The 22474-nt window shown below is 42.2% G+C and overlaps 1 long non-coding RNA gene across 1 annotated transcript; it reads right to left on the bottom strand.

Moving 5' to 3' along the window:
* Positions 1 to 1154: 1154 nt before the first annotated feature.
* Positions 1155 to 2666, bottom strand: LOC143741535 (uncharacterized). The gene is made up of 2 exons (XR_013205115.1): positions 2344 to 2666; positions 1155 to 1648 (listed from the first exon to the last, which is right to left on the bottom strand). It is a non-coding gene; the product is annotated as an uncharacterized LOC143741535 (long non-coding RNA).
* Positions 2667 to 22474: the final 19808 nt, after the last annotated feature.

Raw genomic sequence — 22474 nt, 5'->3', positions numbered from 1 at the left:
CCCTTTGCAACTTTTTCTGTATTTATTTCAGGTATCTGTCAACAGGAGACTCGTTCAGGTCAATAGCTTTTAGCTACAGGGTGGGTTACTGCACAGTGGCAAGGGTGGTAAAAGAAGTGTGTGAGGCAATATGGTCTCTCATGGTCCAGGAATACATGCCCTTCCCTAAACAACACCACTGGACGAGGATCGCTGAAGACTTCCATAGGCTGTGGAACTTCCCCAACTGTCTAGGAGCAATCGATGGGAAGCATGTTACAATACAGGCCCCATCTTCAACAGGGTCCATGTATTTTAACTACAAAGGGAGCTTCTCCATCGTCCTCCTAGCAGTGGTTGATGCCCGGTACCTTTTCCGGATGGTGGATGTGGGGGCATACGGGAAAAGCAGTGACGGTGGGACCCTCTGTGCCTCCAACTTTGGCAAGGCCCTCCACCAGGGAACCCTTGACCTGCCAGAGGATGCACCTTTACCAGGAGCAGAAGACCTCCAGCCTGTGCCACATGTGTTTGTGGGTGACGAGGCTTTTCCTCTGAAGAGGCACCTTCTCCGTCCCTACCCAGGAAAACACCTCGACAGAGAGAAGCGTGTGTTTAATTACCGTCTTTCCCGTGCAAGGCGGATGGTGGAGTGTACATTTGGGATACTTGCTGCCCAATGGAGACTCTACCACAGAGTGCTTGGTGTCTCACCAAAAGTGGCAGATGCAGTGGTGAAGGCCACTTGCATCCTTCACAATTTCCTACGTTATGAGGATGCTGATGAAGAGGAAGGAAGTTGTGTCCCCCTGCCATCAGAGCCACAGTTTGCCATGCAGCCCATCCAGCGAGCAGGTAGCAACAATGCCTCTAGGGAAGCACTGGAAATAAGGCAAAGGTACACCACCTACTTTTCCTCTCCAGCAGGTGAAGTTGCATGGCAACAATCTGTCATCTAAGGCCTCATAATTACTCCCATCACCATCAGGACCACTGCCATCAGTACCATCCAGGACCACCACCAATTTAAAAAAAAAAAAAAAGCTCTTTTAAGAGCCACCCATAACCTTAGAAAATGAGCATATTTCCTTTCACAAACAAGCTACACATTACGAATAAAATAAAATAGTAGTCTAAAAATCAAAAGAGGAAAATAAATGACTGGAAAAGATGAATGCTTTTAATAATTATTTTAATGATCACTTTGTAGTACAGATTCATAAATGCATCAAACTGCCAAATAAAAAATAAAATTATTGATTGTTACATGTAGTAATTTGGTGAGTCTATTAGGCCATGTTTGTGTGTGTCTTGTCTGTATGTTTGTTTATGTGTGCATGGTAGTGTTTTATTGATTGTTAAATTCTGCTTCATGTAATATTTGTTGAAATTTGATTTTAACTTCAGATCGACTGCGTAGAGGAAGGCGTCTCAAAGCACCAACTAAACTTAAAAGAAAATGCTCTTCCTCATCTGGTTTGTTACTGATGGCGTTCAGCACACAGCGCTGATAGTCAGTTATATCTTGCTCAGCCCTTCTCTTTGGAGCAAGAGTACGGCGAGAAAGTTCAGGTGTGCAGAGTGGTGGCACATTAGGGGAGTCAGGAGATCCGGGCTGTGTGGTATTGGCCTGGGTTTGGGTCAGGGACTGTGTGCTCTCATCTGATGTCTGTGGGGGACAAATCAGAAAATGTATTTAAAAAAAATATATATATACACACACACACAGATAAAGTGTATAGCCAACTACTAATAATAATAGTAATTCCTTCCTTTGACATAAATAATAATTCCTTCCTTTAAAATAAATAATAAGAGCCTTTCATTTAACATCATTTATAACAAATCCTATAATTCTTTATACAGATATTGCAGCACTTACTACACAATTAAAACAGATGTAGCAGCACATAACATTGAGGTTCACGTAGTATGCTACACTACCTCCACTGGTGTTACCATAGACTCAAGGAGAGCCACTACACTGATATCCTCATCACAAGATGTATTCAAATTGCTAGAGGTGTCCCTGTTTGTGATGTATGGTTCCAGGAAGTTGAGGATGGACATATATTTCCACCTCCGATTGCCTCCTGCTGTCCCTGAACCTGACTGCTTTCTCTCTTTCTCTTCATTTTTCTCTCTTTTGAAAGTGTCCCTCAGGTATTTCCACTTTTTACGACATTGTTCTACTGAAATTTGTATGAACAAAAATATTAGAGATTTTGTGAAACTTAAAACAATTAGAATATTCCGATTACCGGGCGTTATTTATAGAAATGTATCTAAAAAAAAAATAGCTTTGACGGTTTGCAAGCTAACGTTACGCTAATGTAAACACCGATCAGCTGTCTGACTGCTTACCTGATAGACCGATCGCCGATGAAATGTTCCTCCAAGCATTGTTTTTTAAATTCACATTGTGGTAATCCGGGGATGTCATCTGGTATAAACACGTATGTTCGGAGACCAGCAATATTAATTTTTCATCCATTTTGGTCAGCTCTGCTGTTTGATGTCCTTGTACACAAAGAATGTTGAATGACAGTTGGTCGGTGTGATAATAGTCCCGCCCCTCCTCCACTGTGATTGGACGGTTGGTTAAAAGTGACAGTGATGAGCGCTGCGTTTTATCCAAAAGTTGAACATTTTTCAACTCTCGGCGACCAGTAAAAACGCCGGGCGCTCAGCGCTTCAGCGTGAAAAAAACGCCGAACGCTCAGCGCTTGAGCGTTAAATACTCGCTCAGCGCCTCGCTACGCTCATGGCGTTTAAAAAACGTGGCGCTCCCATTGAAAACAATTAGAATTTTACGCCAGGAGCGTGAAAAAACGCTTTGGTGGACACACGGCCTAAGGATTACGTGAGAGTTAGCCGGCCCAAATTCCAGGCACACTTCGGGTTGATGTACGCTCCGGTCGCCGTGTGGTCTGAACAGAATAGTACGTATTGGTCCTTGAGCAATGGAGATTATAGAATCTGGTCTCGAGAGTGAGCAACAAACAGCCGGAGTGGCACAAGGGTTGCCTCGACGACTTTCATGAAGATGCGAGGGGACAGGGCGAACCCGAATGGGAGAACCGTGTACTGGTATGCCTGCCCCTCAAAAGCAAACCATAGAAATGGTCTGTGTCGAGGAAGAATGGAGACATGAAAGTACGCATCCTTCAGGTCGATCGCTGCTAACCAATCCAGTGGATGAACACATTCGAAAATGCGTTTTGCTGTCAACATCTTGAATGGAAGCCTGTGAAGGGTTCGGTTCAAAACGTGCAGGTCCAGGATTGGTCGCAACCCACCGTTTTTCTTGGGTACAGTGAAGTAGGGGCTGTAGAAGCCGGACTTCATTTCGGCTGGAGGGACGGTCTCGATCGCACCCTTTGCCGGTAGGGTGGCGACCTCCGAACTGTTAGATTTTGCTGCATTTGGCTCGCCAATGTATTAGATGTCTCCAATACATAAAATAAGTAAACTTGACCAGAGTTCTTGTGGGGAGAAGAATTTATTGAAGGTAGTAGTGTAGCACAGTTCTTCAGCAGCGATGTTAGGATGTCACCCTTCAACAATCTTAACCCAAAGTTCTGTTTTTGAGACATAACTTTTTACATGAAGACATAGCCTATGGGCTACAAACAATAGAAACCTGTTAGGACCTCCCACAGGAGATCGATCTAACCTGCTAATCTACTCTGAGCAATGCTGTTTCTTTGTCATTCAAACCAGTCAGTTTCTGTGGGCCATACATCTGTATGGATAGACACAGATAGAGTTGATTACATCTGAGGCACAGTAGCAATGTAAATGCATCTGACTAAAGTTAACTGAAAATACACATAATCTTCCAGCACGCATGACAGGGGCATTGCCACCTACCATGGTATAGCGGACTCCACGGAAGAGGGGAGGAGACCGTGCGAACTGAATTGCATAGCAGAGCCTGATGCTTCTCGCGAGCCAGCGGGACAGATAGGGAAGCAGATAGGGCCCAGACGTGGGAGGCGGAGTGTCCCGGTGTGGGGGCACGATCATATGCTGCGTCCTGACAGAGCAGGCCAGGGAAGGATGAGCATTCCTCGGGGGCCTGCTCTAAAGGGTTCTGGCGAAGGATGGGGCGAGAGTGGCGAGGCGGAGCGTCGCACACTGCTATTCGCCGCCTCTGGGGGCTCAGAGATGGGGTTGTCATTTCTTTCAGAAAAGATTCTCCCCCGGCCCTCCACCGGGGGAACTATTGGCCCTGCAACCACCTCCTGGGATGATGGCCTCAGAGCGGCCTCATCGAGGGTAGAGAAGGCTGAGGAGGCTGCTGAGCAATCGCGAGAAGTCTTCCACGAGAGACTTCCACGAACTCATGACCTCTTCATACACTTCCGGGAAGAAATGAATTGGGGCAAAAAAACAATCATCCAGCCGTGAGCATCGAGCTGGAATGGAATTCTCCACCCTGTCCCGAGTGCTCGCGGCTGGATGATTGGTTTTTGGCTGCCCGGGAAAGCATGGCTGTCAATTCCGGATCAGAGTCGGGCAATGCTGGCACACCCGAAGGCGGCAGCACAGTCGAGTCTTCATCTCCAGAAGACTCCAGCCCACATTGTGATGCGGCGATCGACATTGTCTCATCATCTGGAGTGCCGAATGAGACAAGCAGACCGAAGACCGGCTGGCAATCCCATCGTGCACGCTCGCGGGTTGCAGTACACAAGAGGGGGTTGTGGGCCGAGGAGGAATCGTCAGGGCTTTGTTCCACACTGTAACCCTCAGGTCACCCTGGCCTCCCCAAAGTATCGCCTCTCGTGGAGGGGATAGAATGGGGTGTTGCAGAGGGGACTCTATCTCCACGTAGGTCATTGAGCTTCATTCAAGATGAATAGAAAGTACAAAAGAATAGCATTTCTTTGAAGTAGAAATCATTTGTAAAATTACAAATGTCTGTACTTTCATTTTTGATCAATTTAATTCATCCTTGCTTAATTGTTATTTATTAAAATATATATATATATATATATATATATATGTTACTGACCCCAAACTTTAAAAAATGCAGGGTTGTTTCAGCCAATGTTTGGGTCAAATATGGACAAACCCAGCTGTTGGTTTACATTTTTTAATTAAATTTTTAACCCAATGTTTGTGTTTGTCCATATTTGATCCAAACATTGGTTGAAACAACACAACACAATCCAACAGAGAGTGTATATTAATTAATATAATATTTAATTATGTATTTTGCTTTTCCATTTATGATTATTCAACTTACGATTTAATGTTAAATGACTACCCTTCTTGTTCAAATAAATAAACGTTCCATTTAAAAGAAGTTTTGGCATTAGTATCTGCAATATTGGCTTTGATAGGCTACACTTGGTATGACTAAAAAGAAAAGAAAAGTGGCTTCACCCATCCTTATTGTAATGAAGGCTCAAGACTAAAGCAGTTAAAGATTCGGTTTACTCACTTTGCTGTTAGATTTCTCTTTTTTTCCTTGTATTTAAAGCTAATGTGACTTCTATTTTAGAGCATGTGAGCCACATCTACAGATGTTTGACGTTTACTGATCTCTGGCAAAACACAGCAGGTTTGTTTAGTTTCTTGATTCGTGCAATACGGATATTACTGCATCATTTTTGTGTGATGTTCAGCTGTGAATTAGTCAAATTGATGAATAAAAAACGTCTCAGGTTACTATTGTAACCATAGTTCCCTGAGAACAGGGAACGAGACGATGCGTCCATCGACGCCATGGGAACGCCCCCAGCGTGACTGCGTCTGAAGCATCTATGTCAACTAGTCCAATGGAAAGAATGAGCGTCACGGGCGGGTGACGTCATGACCAGGATATGATAAAAGCACATCCGGTGCAAACCGGCATTAGCTTCGAAAATTGCCGAAGCAAGCCGATCACAGGGATGCAGGAAGTATGGCAGGGTGACGCATCGTCTCGTTCCCTGTTCTCAGGGAACTATGGTTACAATAGTAACCTGAGACGTTCCCTTACGAAGGGAACTCAACGATGCGTCCATCGACGCCATGGGAACGAGAATACCCAAAGCGCCAGAATTCCAAGTACCTGAGTGTCAGTCTGTTGTAACTAAGCACTAAGCACCTGAGAACCTGGGGCAGCATCCAGGTCCAAGCTGTAAAACCTCATGAATGTGAGCGGTGAGGACCAGCCCGCCGCATCACAAACGTCTTGGAGAGAACTCCAGATAATACGCTTAGAAGCCATACTCCTAGTGGAATGAGCCCTGACCACCAAATGGTTGGCCAGAAGACTCACAAGCAAGAAGAATAGTCTCGACTATCTATATGCTCAATAGGTTGGATTTTCTCGACAGAGAAGTCCGATGAACATAAGTGTCCAGTGCTCGCACTGGCACAAGAGGTTCAGCTTTTCCTGGTCCGAAAAATGGGGGAGGACAGAAACCTGTAGCACAATAGGCCTCGGAATAATGGTAGGCACCTTTGGAACATATCCATGTTTCGGGTAAGATTGCCTTGGCCATCCCGGTGCACTCAAGGCAGGTGGGGACCGAAAGGGCCTGAAGGTCTGACTCTTATAGGGACGAAATAGCTAGCAGAAAATAGTCTTAAAAGAAAGGAACTTCTCTGAGACCAAATCTAAGGGCTCGAAGGGAGCCCCAGATAGGCCTTCTAGAACTATTGCAAGGTCCCAAGCCAGCACCTTAGTGCAAGTTGCATGCCTCAGCCTCAAAGTGCCACGAAGGAAACGAGTGATCAGGGGGTCTCGACCCAAAAATGTACTACCCACCAGGGCGTGGAAAGCCGCAATGGCCCCCACACATATTATACCTTAAGCGTGGAAGGACATAGACCTGATACAAAGCGTTCTTGCAGAAACTCGAATACTGTGTTTACTGAACAGTTAACCGGATCCCACTGACGCTGGTAACACCAAGAAGTGAAAAACTCTCGAAATAGTGAATATAGTTTCCTCGTAGCGGGAGCTCTGGAGCTTAGAATGGTCTAAACAACCTCGGTTGAGAGACCACTCTCTATGAGTTGGGCCCCCTCAGAGGCCAAACCCACAGTTCCCAAATCCCCTGCCGGGGGTGCAATATTGCATCCCCTGCCTGAGACAGAAGGTCTCTCCTGATCGGGACCTCCAAGGGAGGTCCGTCGAGGAGAAAAATTAGGTCCGCAAACCAAATTCAGCTCGGCCAGGCTGGTGCTACTAAATAGGCTTATTCCATCCTGGCGGATTCACTCCAGAACTCCTGGGAGCAGAGCAACGGAGGGAAATGCGTACAGACGTAGCCTCGGCCACGTCTGCACCATAGCATCCAGCCCCGAGGGGACTGGTTGAGTGAGGGATAACCAGAGTGGACAGTGCGTCGTATGCTGAGACGAGAACAAATCCACTTCTGCCTGGCCGTAAAACTCCCATATTTGCTCCACCGCCTCGGGGTGGAGTCCCCTGGCCTCAGCCCCTGCCTCGACAGGGTGTCTGCTCCAATATTCTGGCCCCCCCTGGAATATACACTGCCCTCAGACAGCGTAATTTCTTGAGGGACCAAAATAAGAGGCCACCAACGTGTTGTCTGTGGGTCAAGAACCAGAGTTTCCTCCATATAACCAAGGCGCGGGGATACTGCCGCGTGATCTTGATCGTAAGGAGTGGGTTTCCCCTCAGGGAGAACCCTCTGGTCCTGAGCCACCTCTGTAAAGGTCTCACGTACAGCAGGTCAAAGGGTATCACATTGGACGCTGCTGCCCTGAGGCCTAACAGTCACTGTTCCAGAACAACACATGATGGCCCCTCAGGTCTGGGAGGAGATGTCTCAACGCATTGAAGACGACCATCATCTCTAGGCAATTCATGTGCCAAGAGAGATGATGACTCCTCCACAAGCCCTGAGCTGAGCGGCCTTCCAATACCGCTCCCCAGCCGGTGAGGGAAGCATCTGTCGAGATCACAACTCGATGGCAAAGAGCTCCCAACACCGGACCCTGGGTTAAGAACCAGTGTTTCCTCCATATAACCAAGGTGCGGAGACACCGCCGCGTGATCTTGATCATACGAAGTGGGTTTCCCCTCGGGGAGAACCCTCTGGTCCTGAGCCACCACTGTAAAGGTCTCATGTACAGCAGGCCAAAAGTTATCCCGTTGGACGCTGCTGTCACAAGACCCAACAGTCTCTCTAACTGTTTTACAGTGCGTGACTGGCCTAGCCTCAGCTCTTTTGTGGCTGTTAGGATAGCAGCTACACGAACGGGCGACAGAGTGGCCCGCATCGTCACTGAATCCCATACCACACCAAGGAAAGTGGTTCTCTGTACTGGAGAAAGCACACTCTTCTTGGCATTGAGCCTCAACCCCAACATCTGCATAGGAGCGAGAACGACACCTCGGTGCCGAACCGCTAACTGTTCTGATTCCGCTAGAATCAGCCAGTCATCTATGCAATTCAGAATGCATATACACTGCAGCCTGGCGGGGCCAGAGCTGCGTCTACACGCTTCGTGAATGTGCGGGGTGATAGAGCTAGACCGAAAGGAAGTGCCTGATACTGGTGTTCTTTGCCCCAAAGAAAACCTCAGGAACCTCCTGTGCTGAGGGAGGATGGAGATATGGAAGTATGCGTCTTTTAGATCTATCGTGAAAAACCAGTCCTCGGATCTGATTTGAGTCACGATCTGTTTGAGTGTCAGCATTTTGGAATTGAGTTCCAGCACCAAACACTCCAACAGACGAAGATCTAGTATGTGACGCAGCTCTCCATCCTTTTTTGGAACAATGAGATAACGACTGTAAAGACCCGACGCAATGTCGGGTGAGTACACCTGCTCTATAGCTTCCTTTGCTAACAGGGCCTTTACCTCTTGCTCCATTACCAGAGCCTGCTCGGGATGCACCACTGTGGGCAGCACCCCGTTGTAACGAGGAGGACGAGAACCAAACTGGATTCTGTATCCTTTCTCTACAATCTGCAGGACCCAATGAGAAATATTCGGCAGAAGCTTCCACGCTGCCAGAAAATTTACTAAGGGAACCAGCCTCTCGAGGCTGGTCTCTGGTGTTATCGAGACAGCCAATTCCGGAGCCTGAAACATAATGGCAGGAACTACCTGAACTGGCCGCTCTAAGGCCCCCCTCAGAGGGCGCGAAACCGATGCTGTGCCGCAGCATAGCATCAGCGACTCGCTGGAGACCGCTGCGCCCTGAAGCACCGAGGGTGGCAGGGTTGGCAGAAGGGTCTCGTGAGGACCCCGAAATGGAACGGGCACCGTAAAATGAGGTGTACACCGCTCCACTTCGGTCGGGGCTGTCCTCACAGGCCTGATGCGTGAACATCAGGACCTTTTTTTCTTTTGAGCCGCAGCCTTCTCAGCGTGAAGAACGGTCCTCGGATCCGGCTTCTGCTTTGAAGGCTTTGGCTGCTGTGTTGTGTATGAGAAACTAGACGGCTGGAGCTGCTCACGCCCAGCAGCCCCAGGGGGTTGGACATAGCGAGGGAGAGATTATCTTGTATCTTTCTCTATGATTCCCATCAAATTGAGCCAGAGGTGTCTCTCAGTGACCACAAGGGCTGCCATCCCTGAGAGATAAATCTGTGGCCCGACGGAGTTCTCAAACCCCATCGGGCCAAACTCCCTCACTTCTGTCCAAATACCGCAGCAGGTCAGCCTGATATGCTTGTAGCACTGCTATGGTGTGCAAGCAGGCCCATGCTAGACCCACTGCCATATATGCTTTTCCCACTAGATTAAAAAATAGTTTTCTTTAATGGTTTAGTGAGAGAAGCCGACGCCTTCAGGTACGATACTGAACCGGGAGACAGATAGCTCGCAAGCGTCTGTTCTACCCGGGGTATAGCCATACCCTCTTAACCCCCAAATATCTGAATATACATGAATGTGGGGGCTAAAAGACAAGAGGAGAAAGGCTTTTTCCATGATCTAGACAGCTCGCTGTGCAGATCGGGAAAAATGGAAGGCCCCGTGATGGAGGTGGAAAAATAGAGGGAAGGAAACTCGTTTAATTTATTTTATTTTTAGGACGAGTGCCCCCTTATTTCTGCTGGCCATAAATATTTAATTTATCTACAGCCTTAGTAAACACTTCCACCAGCTTATTATTTTTTATATATATTTTTTATATATATTCACTTTATTTTATATATAATATATAAACTATCATATATATATATATATATAGGCTATATATATTTCTCATACGCTGGGGAAAGAGATGGCAAATTCACTTCCCCCATGATTGTGTCACTTTCAATGCCCAGCACATCTACCTCCTCGGAGGTAGAGCACTGAAGCATTGATTTCTCTCTCTCCCCGGGCGGAAGAGACCGCAGCGCGGGCTTCCGAGACCGGCGAGAGAGCACTGGATCCCTCGTGGAAAGGGAGGAGATAAGATCCGCGGACCCGTCTCCAACCCCGTAAAGAGATCCTATTCGCGATCCACAGGAATGCATTCTCCGCGCTGCCTCGGCAGACGCGGGACCTGTCACCCTGAGAATTGCGAGCCCGGCCACTTTCCTCGAAAAGTGACAGGCGGGAGCGGAGCATGCGAAGCGAAAGCTTCTCACAATGTTGGCAATCAGCCCCCTCGGAGGCTGATACCGCATGCTCTACTCCCAAACACATCACACAAAGCTCGTGTGTGTCCCTACTCGTTAAATAGCGCGAGCAGGGAGAACACAGAGTTGTGCAATTGTTTAGTTTCCATAAATATATATATATCAGACAGACAACAGTAAATATAACAGACAGTTTGACACAGATCGCTTGCTGAGGCAACAGAAGCTAATGCCGGTTTGCACCGGATGTGCTTTTATCATATCCTGGTCATGACGTCACCCGCCCGTGACGCTCATTCTTTCCATTGGACTAGTTGACATAGATGCTTCAGACGCAGTCACGCTGGGGGCGTTCCCATGGCGTCGATGGACGCATCGTTGAGTTCCCTTCGTAAGGGAACACTGCGTTTCAGCATTCATACAAAACTGGGCTCCCATCCATACTGTTAAACCAAACAGATGGGCTTACTTGATTCTTCAGCAAGGGAAAGGGTGTGCTAGAGTAATAATTAGTGCACTTTTAAGCCGAGCATGTGTGAAGCGAAGGGAAGGAAAAATGCAAACCTCAAAATCCAAAATTGGTGTCACAGCATGACATTAAAAATGGCTTCGAAAAAATGATAAAGAGCAAGAGAGAGGTTAATGGAGAAAGGTCACAACCTCTCAATGGATCAAAAAATTACTTCACAAACTTACCGACTGGCCTGAACTTTGGCAGCCAAGATGTTTAAAAGCTTTGCAGCTAAAGCTGATGCCTGGATACAGCACTGTTCCTGCTAAAGCTCTGCTCTCATCACTCAGAGTAGGTGCTATTTGTGTGGGTCTCAAGTAGAGACTCAGACATAGGTAACAGCCGAAGACATGGTAACTCGGTGACTCAGACCCTGACTAGGCCTTGGATGACGGCATCTGGATTAGACTCGGACTGTGAAATGGAATTTTAGAGCTCAGAGAGAAGGGACAGCTGTGATTTCCTGAGCCAAATCTCATCTTTTTTTAAAAAAAATAATAAATAATAAAATAAGTCCAAAATCATTGTGGCGAACAGGACGGCCGAGGGACGTGAGAGAAGGCGCGAGGCCGGTGGTGCGATTGCTAATGAGCAACAACTGTGAAGCACACCGGTCTCGCATCTCTCAAGGAGGAGCGGAAGCATAAAGGAGGAGCGACGACGTTGATGATCGAGAGAGGAACAGGCCTGTATTTTAGTTGAGTTTTGTTTTTTGTATTTGTGTTTTATTTTAGCCAGCAGTCGTCCGCGAGGGGCTGCTGGCCGTTATGTTTATTTTGGGTAAGCCAGCAGTCGTCCGCGAGGGGCTGCTGGCGGTATCTTAGTTTGTTTGGTTTTATTTTAATAAAGTATGTTTAAATGTTCGCCGGTTCCGCCTCCTTCTTCCCTGAACATTGTTACAATCATATATATTGTACAACAGGGCAAAAAGTCACTGAAAGTCCAATTCATTTTATTTTCTTCCAAAGCAATAAACACCAGCTTTAGTTTCCTAAACTCCTGTGCTTTGCTGTATAGTGAAATGTTCCAGATATATGAGTTGTTGTTGTTGTTGTTGTTGTTGTTGTTGTTGTTGTTGTTGTTGTTGTTGTTGTTGTTGTTGTTGTTGTTGTTGTTGTTGTTGTTGTTGTAGATAATGAAATAATCACAAATATTTTAAGGAAAAGGACTTTCCCAGCCTGTTCCAAGTATGTGTGAATTTCATTTTGCTGAAGGTCAATAAATCACCAGTTTTTCAGTAACGGATAAGATCATATTATAGGGTTAAAAGCCGCCTGTAAAAAAAGATCCACTGTTAGGATTCGTAAAGATTCATATGTTACACTACAGTTCAATATTTTGGGGTACTTTTTTGTTTGTTTGTTTGTATGTTTTTTAAAGAAATTAATACTTTTACTCCGGAAAAATGCAATAATCAAAAGTTATAGTAAAGAAATTTAAAATGTTACCAAAGATTTTTATTTCAGTTCAGCAAAGAACTCTAAAAAAAAAACACAAGAGCATTAAAGGATTAGTTCACCTCAAAATGAAAATTTCCTGATAATTTACTCACCCCAAATTTGCCATCCAAAATGTTCATGTCTTTCTTTCTTCAGTGGGAAAGAAATTAAGTTTTTTGAGGATAACATTTCAGGATTTTTCTCCACACAACGGACTTTATCGGTAACCAAATTGTTGAAGTCCAAATCAATGCAGTTTCAAAGGGCTTTGAAGTGCTTCAAAGGGCTCTGCACGATCCTAGCTGAGGAATAGGGTCTTATCTAGCGAAACGATGGGTCATTAAAAAAAAAAAGTATATACTTTTTAACCACAATTGTTCGTCTTGTGCTGGTCTGTGACGCGCCAGGCATTACGCAATCACGTTGGAAAGGTCAAGCTGGACGTAGGCAGAAGAAAACGTTTGGGTTTCAAAAGATTTAAAGATCCAGGACACGCACACAAAAGGACCATTTTAAACAATAAACTGACACAAAGACATAAATATGTCATTCATCACAATAAAATTTAAACGATCCTCCTTCTCCACGCATTGTAAACAATGGGGCGTACTTCCGCCTACGTCATGAAATTTTCATTTTGAGGTGAACTAATCCTTTAAGCAGAACAACTGTTTTCAACATTGATAATAAGCATATCAGCATATTTCTGAAGGATCATGTGACCTTGGAGAGTGGGGTAATGATGCTAAAAATTCAGCTTTGCCATCACAGGAATAAATTACATTTTGAAATATTATATATACATTTACATATAGTGTCTCTATTGCCACCATTTCTTATTATGTTGCTTAATCACTATCATAAATTATGGGACATATATGTTTTTCTTAAATGGGGTTTTTAGTCCAATTATGGCAGCAACAATAACATACCACAACGATCCAATCAATTTGCGATGGACAAAATTAAGTCTTGCCCTAATTTTTTTTCTTGTTCGAGAAGCCATTTCACTCTGATATACGTCACAATAGGAAAGAAAAGAACTTCTGTTCAATGTCAACTAAAATAGTGCACTGGACAAAAGCATTTGCCAAATGCATACATAAAAAGTTAAAGGAAAAAGTATGTGAACCACGCTGGTTTTAATCACAAATAAAATTGCTAACCTTCCCTCTGCTCTTCAAATAAGTAACACGAAGGATCTATCAACAGTCTACTCTACAATTATACATTTTCATTTCTTTATTGAACATATTCTTTCCTGCAACTGCAAATGTGGAACTGAAACTGAATATACTATTCATAAGAGGAAGAAAGAGCTGTCTGACAGATGCTGCTGAAGCTCCTGCTAAGAGAACAAAAGCCCAGAGCAGATTGCATTACAGACCAACTCGAGAGGAGGGACTTTGATAAGCTTGACTCTCCCTTTCAGACTTGCAAGTAATCATCATCCCATAAACACTGCATGTACAAAATAAGCTTCTAATGATGACTTAACATTGCATTTAATGGGGCTCATTGCAGTATCTGCACACATATGAAGGTAGTTACATGTGTGTGCACAGCGCCTTCAAACATTAGTTCTGTTTAACGACCATCTATTCACTTTTAAAAATTCTGTTATTGTAAAAGTTATTGTATGTACTTTTCAACTGAGAGAGATATTTATGCTGAGATAAACTGATGCCCATGAATGATAATTGCTGTTAGCCCCAAGAGAGTGCCTTTCGGTTATGATGAATATAATTTAATCTACTTGTTGCTCACTATTCCTATTCAGCGATACCTCTAATAAGGGGCTGTATGACCCTCAGCGGTCCAGGGGGTTTAGCAGTTAGTCCATTCATTACTAGCACAAAAAATGTCAATCATGGCAGTCTGGTCATTAACGTGCAGGGTTTTTTTTTTTCTTTGGCCAATCATTACTGTGGCAGAATACATTTTATGAGTTTCTAAATGGTGTTTGCACCCCACAATGTCCATTAGTCGTCCTCCAGTGGTGGAGATATTGACAGGCATTTAAAAATCCCCTGGTGTCATTCAATGGCTCCCCTAGCCAATCCATTTAGAAGTGATCGTTGGAACCTCACGTTTCCTCGTATTTCTCAGGAGTGACACAAACAGTTTACTGGCGTCTCAATTTCAGTGTTAAAATGAGTCCAGCTATATATTTGTTCTTCCCACATTCATGCTCAATCACATGTTCACTGACAAATTAGTTTCAATTAAATTAGGGATTTGAATAATTATATTAGTCTGTATCATTGGAAGATTATTTGTAGCATTATTAAAGGAAACTGCCATCATTAAAATATTTATTAAAAGGATTTATCAAAATATTATTCTTGCTAAGTATATGCAAAATCCTCTGCAGGCACTTTATTACACTGATGTTTAAAAGAACGATTCGATAAAATACTGGGGGGGTGGGGGGGGGGGGGGAATACATTTTAACAGCTTCATTGAAATGAACCATCTGATTGAACCAATTCCCTTAAATGAGCTGTAGCCTATTTTCCAAAGCTGTTTAAGACATTCTAAGAGAGAGTGTTTCGTTATCTAAACTCCTCCGGTTGTACAGCTATGTGCCTAATAATGTACCCTAAAAAGCAGTGATGCCAAAAATAGCTTGTTACTGGAAGCTACACATTTTCAAAATGACTGCTCTACCGCTAATAAAGATGTAGTTAACTTGTGTAACGTAATAGTTTAAGGTAAGTTGCTGAGGTGGTTTGTTTGCGGTCTACATGCCATCTGGTCTTTTGTGCGCGTGTTCACGTTACCCTCTCCTGCCTGCTTGCCTCCCATTAGTGTTCTAATCCAACAACTTGTTACATCACTGCCAGCTGGAGGCAGTTCCCTCGATCATGCCACATTTTTGATGTTTGGTAGTCCAGGCCTCGGCAGCTTCCATGTTCATATCTCTCATGAAAGCGACTCCCTCGCACCTGCTCCCATCTCCTCCTCAGCCACGGCTGATTGCTCCTGGAGCTCCCAACCCCTGCAGATAATCATCTAATCAGGCAGCTACGGTGGGCTGTGATTGCTTTTCCAATCAGTTAACCCTCCTTCACCCTGACTCACTCACTGTTCATAGGTACCCACTGCAGCTGCCATCAGCACCACTAATTAAAACAGGAAGACCATGACTGGGTATGAGGAGTGATGCTGGTGAGACGGCTGGAAAGTCTTATGATATTGGCAGAGCCATATAGAGAGAGAGTTGCGACAACGGAAGTTCGAAATGCTTGGTTGTCACGTGATTCGCGTAGACCGCAGATAGTTCCAGGAAGTGCTTCGGCGCCAATTCAAATCGATGGAGTTAGAGAGCAGAACTGTGATTTTTGGTTTTGTTTTTAGTCAATAAATGCGTTGGTTTACAATATGTATATAATACATTGACATTTGGATGTAGTATGTGTATGTAGTTGCAGCAATATTGTTTTTAAAAGATAAAAATCTGCAAATATTTAATGTTTATTGTGGTCAACCAGCGTTGCCTGCCTTTGTTAACATATTTTATGGCAAACTTTACCTTGGTTAAAGACCATTTTGCAGTTGTTTTGATGTATTTTTGTGTTCTTAAACGTGTATGTTATTTAAGGGTTATCACGTAATGTTCACTATGGTTTCACAAGGACAGGAGACTTGCATGAAACAGGTGATTGTCTTAAAAAGCCATTGCAAACAAGTAAAATGTAAAATTACATTCATCTTAATGTTTACAATGCTTATGCACTTATTACTATATAAATGAATGCATAATATATTTTATAGTCCTGTTATATCTTGAACCCCCCAAAATGTCAGGTTGTGCAACTGTCCGCACAAATGAACAGACTAAAATACTAATTTAAATGGTGTTAAGAATAAAAAAATATAAATGAAATTCTATGGCATCATTTTAACCGTTCATATAAACAAATTTTATACATTTCAGTAGATTAATAGCTGTTGAGATAATTGAAAACCTTTTGTCAAGCCATTTGCACGTCAGAATGGCACAACTGCAAACATGGCTCTCTTATTATGGTAATTACAGTATGCATGATAATGCATTGTCCAGAGTAGCCTTAATGATCCTTGTAGATCTCTATCAAATACAGGTAAAAACTGCTTTCAAGTCTGAGTAGGTTGGTACACTTCCAGGTGAATTTAAACACTTAGAAATGTTCACAACTGAAACTTGTTTAAATACATTGTTCATGACACAAAAATATACATTACATCAGTTTTGAAAAGACTTAAAAAACATTTATATATATATATATATGTATATATATATATACACACACACGTTTGCACTGATTTAGCACAAAGGGATTTATAAATGTCTAATAAACTGCACGTCAAGCATGTTGTCTGTCCTTTCCTCTATGTTGTTCTTGTACTGTCCGACACAGAGAGCAGAAATATGCTCAAGTCAGGAGCAATCTAAATAGAACTAAACATTTTGTGCTAATCATACTTGGGTGTATCTGCACTTTTTCCACAAAGACCAACACTGGGAAGTTTAATGTTTATTAAAAATAAGGAGCAAGTAAAGTCTTGCAAAATCCAAGGATCTGAAACTGAAGGTGAAGGTACAGCATCAGTGCAGGAGTCTTCAGGATCCACTGAATCCCCTTTGTGCTTCTTGTGTTGAAAGAGATCAAGGAAACAAAAACAGGATAAATTGTATATAGTAGTCAGTATATAATACAGTTATAGTATTTATAATTCCCCATTTAGCCTAGTGTGATTTGATCTAGAAAATGGCTTGCTGACGTTTTTAGCATGGGTTTTTAATCTCACTTATAAACTTCCATCTCCCTTTCCCATCAATACAAATCAGCTGAGCTGAAACATAATAGACAGGTAATAGTCAACAGAAACACAATGAATAAAAAACTCCAACCCTACGTTTTTGCTTACTCAAATATGAAATCTAAACTAAGGATTTTTTCCCCGTTATTGCACATTTAATATGGAATGAAACGATATTCTCATTTTATCAAACAACTATCACACTCCCCAATGTTATACTTAACCCCTGTTTAGAAGTCTTTCCCTCTTATTACACAACAAAGGATGAACATGCATTAATAGAACGGGTTTAACCATTAACGTTAATAGGCTGTTCGTGGTTTGTTATGCGGTATTAACTTTATCCAATGACCTTTATTTTACCTGACAACGTCCCCTAAAACTACTAATTTAGAGAGCAATAATCGACTAGCATGCTTTAATACATAAGTTTATTTGATTCAGTTGTACTGATAATATACAATCTTATTCTTTAAACGTCTTACCTTTTAAAAGTGCATCACAAACGGTCTGTTCTGCTGTAACTCTACCGCGCTGCTGCTACTTCCGGGAACTATTGAGAGGCTCCACGAGCCGCCAGTACTGTAAAAAACCATTCCATTGAAGTCAATGGAGTTGTCGCAACTCTCACTCTATATGGCTCTGGATATTGGGAAACTGTTCATATTTCTACTTAAAGGGCTAGCATTGTTTTCCATTTTTTATTTATCTAACCCTAGGTCTTCTCAAAATCTACATCTTTCATAAACAGTCATTCAGCACTGCCATGACAGTCTCCTACTTGTTCTTTTCCCTTTTAAAGGGAACATATCATGAAAATCTGACTTTTTCCATGTTTAAGTGCTATAATCGGGTCCCCGGTGCATCTACCAACCCAGAAAACGTGAAAAGTGAGAACCCAGTAACTTTGTTCTGGTTAGCCTTGTAGTGGTATCCAAAACCATAGTGGACGTTATTGAGTGCACTTATTCAATCCTACATTGCACTGCAATAATGAGTGTACATGTGGCAGCCAATGTACAGTCAACGACCGTCTAAATTCGCTCACTCCTGTTCATTTACTCCTTCAAGTGAACATTATTAGTGGACCAACGTAGGGAATAGTGAATGAGGGTTTAGCAGGGCGATTTTGGATTCAGCCCAAGAGTTGTTAAATGGTAGCCTATCCACCTTATTCCTGACGAGCTTACTGCGTTTTGAATTATGGGTGGCACTTCCGGTTTAGGGAACTTCCATTCAAAAAGACTGAAACGAATCATTTCAAATCATAAGGTTGCTCTACAAATAAAGCTGATCCGTCAGTTTGACTTAATGAGCTATCGGTTTTCTTTCATGTTTTATCTAAGAATAACATGAGAATAACGTAACACTTGGTATTTTAACGTGACATGTTATAACAAGAATATCTATAAGAGCTCTGCATTCTTTTCCTTTTGAATTCCGCTGTAATAGTATGATAAAGGTCAACATATACTGCACATTTGTGATCTGTTCTCCCGATTTAATTTACAATGTATACCATTAATAATTCACTGGAATGCACGAAGACTCTCTCTCCCCCCCCAAAAAAACACCAAATCATCACGTCTCTTTCCAGGTTTGGTTTCACAGGTAAATACAATTTATTATCTGTCAAAATGACTGAAATCACTTTAAAATAGTATCACGCAATGCTGAAGTAAAAAAATTTTTTTATTATTGAGGCAACGTATGTTACATAATACAGATTACCACAGTGATATTTAACGACCGATTTTGCTATGGAAAGATGCTTTTGGGATTATTCATGGTCTGTTGAAAGTACCTTGTTGATGTTTTTACACTTTTAAATGTCCTTTTAATGTTCAATGGTTGAAGGGATAGTAGAATAATGTAATGTCATCGTACACGGTTTAAAAATATATATATTATTGCGTCCATAGAGCTAGTCTTTCACTGATTGTTTACAGCTTAACGGAAGTTATACCCATAATTCGCGCAAAGCAATACTGTGGATAGAGGATTGTCGCCTAGCAACTGTGACAGCTGCCGTTGATGAGCGGCAGTAACATTTCTACTGGAGTTTTTTTTAAAGTTATAATTAACTGTCTGAAAACAAAACAGGGTTTCACAAACTTTCTAATATTTTCATTATGGTCCATTTCTGTTTATAATAAAGAGTATACTATATATAATCACATCATAAGTTATAAGTCAACATTTGAACTGCTTTAAAGGTTTTTCTTTATTATTACATTTGTATCATTAGATATTTCATTAAGTGTAATTCAACAATTTCTTTTAAAAAAAAACGTGTCATTAGAGGTGCGTAATGAATTCTGGGGCTGGAAGGATCTGCTGTATCCTTCATTTACTGCGAAAGAAGAATTCATTTGGAGGCCACATTTGAAGGAGCCTTTCGATTTGGGACAGCCTTCTTCATGCCATGGTGACACAAAAGGCCTCTGAATGCGGCCTTCGAAAGATGCAGCCTCTGAATTGGGACGCAGCAATAGAAGTCAATTGAATTCACGTGGCCAACTTGAACACGAGCGGAATCTGTGTGGAGAACTTTTCATCCCATATGCAAAAATCTTGATTGTGTAGATTCCTATTGTAATGCCTGGATTTTACTCACAAAATTTAACCAAGCAAAATTTTTGTGGTCAACATCCCGTCAAAAGGCAAACATTTCTCCATTCATGGATCGAATCAAATTCAAGCTTTGCGAATCAGCAAAATTGCAGCGTTGGCCAATATAATAGCCTACGTTCAAATTTCAAAAAAGTTTCACTAATCCCAGCCAACTAAAATATGTTCAAAGAATATTTTGACAATGTTCCCATTAAGAATTTATGGGAAATATATATATATTTCTGAATCATTTCATTATTTCCAGTTTTTTAAATGTTAAAACCTTCTTCTTCTTCTTCTTCTTCTTCTTCTTCTTCTTCTTCTTCTTCTTCTTCTTCTTCTTCTTCTTCTTCTTACGTTAAGGGAAGATTCCATTTTATAATTTTGCAGACATTTATGAGAATGTTAATTTTTAATGTTCTCTGAGTGTCCTGAAACAGGTAATTAACATTTTAAAAACGTTAGATGAACAACCAAAAACTTTTAGAAATAAACGATGAACGATCATAACGTTGTGACGATAAAGTAATTTTATTTGTTTTTGCTAACTTTTTGAGAACATTATTAAAAACCCGAGAACTCTGAACAAATTATTACTGTTAGGCCTACTGAAAAAACGTTTGTTCATTAGCCTACTTTGAGAGAACTTCGCCTGAACGTTAGTGGGCTACACTCAACTAACATGAATTGATTCACCTGGAATTACTATTTAGAATATGTAACCAGATGTAACAGCGTTATTTCATACACACTACATCTTTAAATCAAACTACATGCGTAAGAGTGCTTTAATTCTGATATTCATACCATCAGCACAACTGTGACTCTGCGAGTGTGATATTGCTTTCAAACAAAAGTAAAAAAAAAACAAGAAATTGAGTAACCTACCTTTTAAAATGTCAGATAACTTAAACAGCTCCGTAAACAGCTCCACATGAAGCCGCAGGAGTATCCATCTTCCTGCGTCTCCGAGCAACACACTGCCTCAGTGTTAAGCTCCTGAATGAATAAATGTTTTAAATCTGAGTTTTTTAACGAATCACTTGAATAAATGATTTAGTGACTCATACAACTTGTCGCCACCAGCTCATTAAAATTGTACATATTGCCACTCACCCAATCAAATTTGTGGACCGAAACGAACTGCTGTAGACTAATCAACAATTATTCTTTTTTTAAACACAATTAATTTCTAAATATGTTTGTATTTTGCCAGTGTGTCCTTCAATTGATATTGGTTTGTTGTAAAACATGATTTGAGGCTTCCCTACATTTGATCTAAGCCTAGAATTTAACAAATGCAGCCATTTTCTTGATATTTGAAGATACTGCTTTTGTGTACTGAAGGATGTGACTGACGACCAGGCCAACACGTGGTGCCAATATTCATTTGTTGGCTCTGGTTCCAGACCGTCTGTTGGCAGGACCGTAAACACCTGATGAGGGGAAAATATCTGTCTGTGAGCCTGCGAATGTTGCTCTGGCAGAGCAGAGTGACAAAAGTTGTCCAACACAGCTGAGAGGTGACACCCTGACATTTGACATTTATATTCATCTGGGCTCTACAGGGACATCACACAAAAGATGGAGAATGGGAGAGGGGCCACAGTCTCAGCCTGGGGAGAGTAACAGAGTGTTAAAGCAGATGAGTCAATAATGTGTGAAAACAGATGAATGGGAGGAAAATATATGCAGATATGCATGGAAAATGAATTTTGTATTATGGAGTTGATGGTCTTGCTAAGAGCATAAAAACTATATCTAGGATTTCTAATTTGCAGTCATTTTACACCATGCAGCTCTTGTCCTCTGAAGGTGACGTGGTCCACTATGTCCTTTCCTGAATATAAGCTTGCACTTTAAAATCAGATTTGTGTATTAAATTAACATTGAATAACCTGTAATGGGATACAGGTTCACTTAACATTTGTTTCTTGTGATTTTCTCATCATTAACAAACAACTGTCATCATAAGTTCTCTGATTAACTCGCTCTCATGTTGGTGGGGACTTAAACACCTCAACAATCTCTGTAGGCATATGGCACTCCTCTGTATCACTGTGTAATGTTTGCCATATTTCATATGTGGGAGAGACTACATCTCAAATACAGAGGAGGCTTGGTTGGCACGGACATGTGTGTAGGAAGTGTGAAGGCATTTGGTCATTTGATTGTGAGCCGTGTGAATCATTGCCAGGGTGGCCGACAGCCAGCTGCCAGTGCCATCATTTGCAGAAATTATCTGTAATTTGTTTCCATGTTTCACATAATTACCCCACTGATAGTCCAGGTTTAAGACAGAACAGAGGGAGTGCATGCAATTAAAGTAATGAATATGAGCTTCAGGTAAGATGAGATGTGGAAGAGATGAGATGAGATGACAATGAAAAGATGAGATTGAGACTGAGGATGAGATGGGGTGGAATGAGATGAGCTTGAATTGAGATTGAATTGAGATTGAAATGAGAAGAGGTGAGGTGAGATGAGATGGAGAGAAAGATATAGCTGAGATGGAAAATTGGGTGAGAAAACAATTGAGATGAGATTGTTGATGAGTTGAGACTGAGGATGAGATC

This window comes from Siphateles boraxobius, unplaced genomic scaffold (genome assembly GCF_051911475.1).
Source record: "Siphateles boraxobius isolate OS27281-9 unplaced genomic scaffold, OSU_SipBor_1 19, whole genome shotgun sequence".
In the NCBI taxonomy this organism is placed as follows: Eukaryota; Metazoa; Chordata; class Actinopteri; order Cypriniformes; family Leuciscidae; genus Siphateles; species Siphateles boraxobius.
This window is presented reverse-complemented; position numbering and strand designations above follow the sequence as displayed.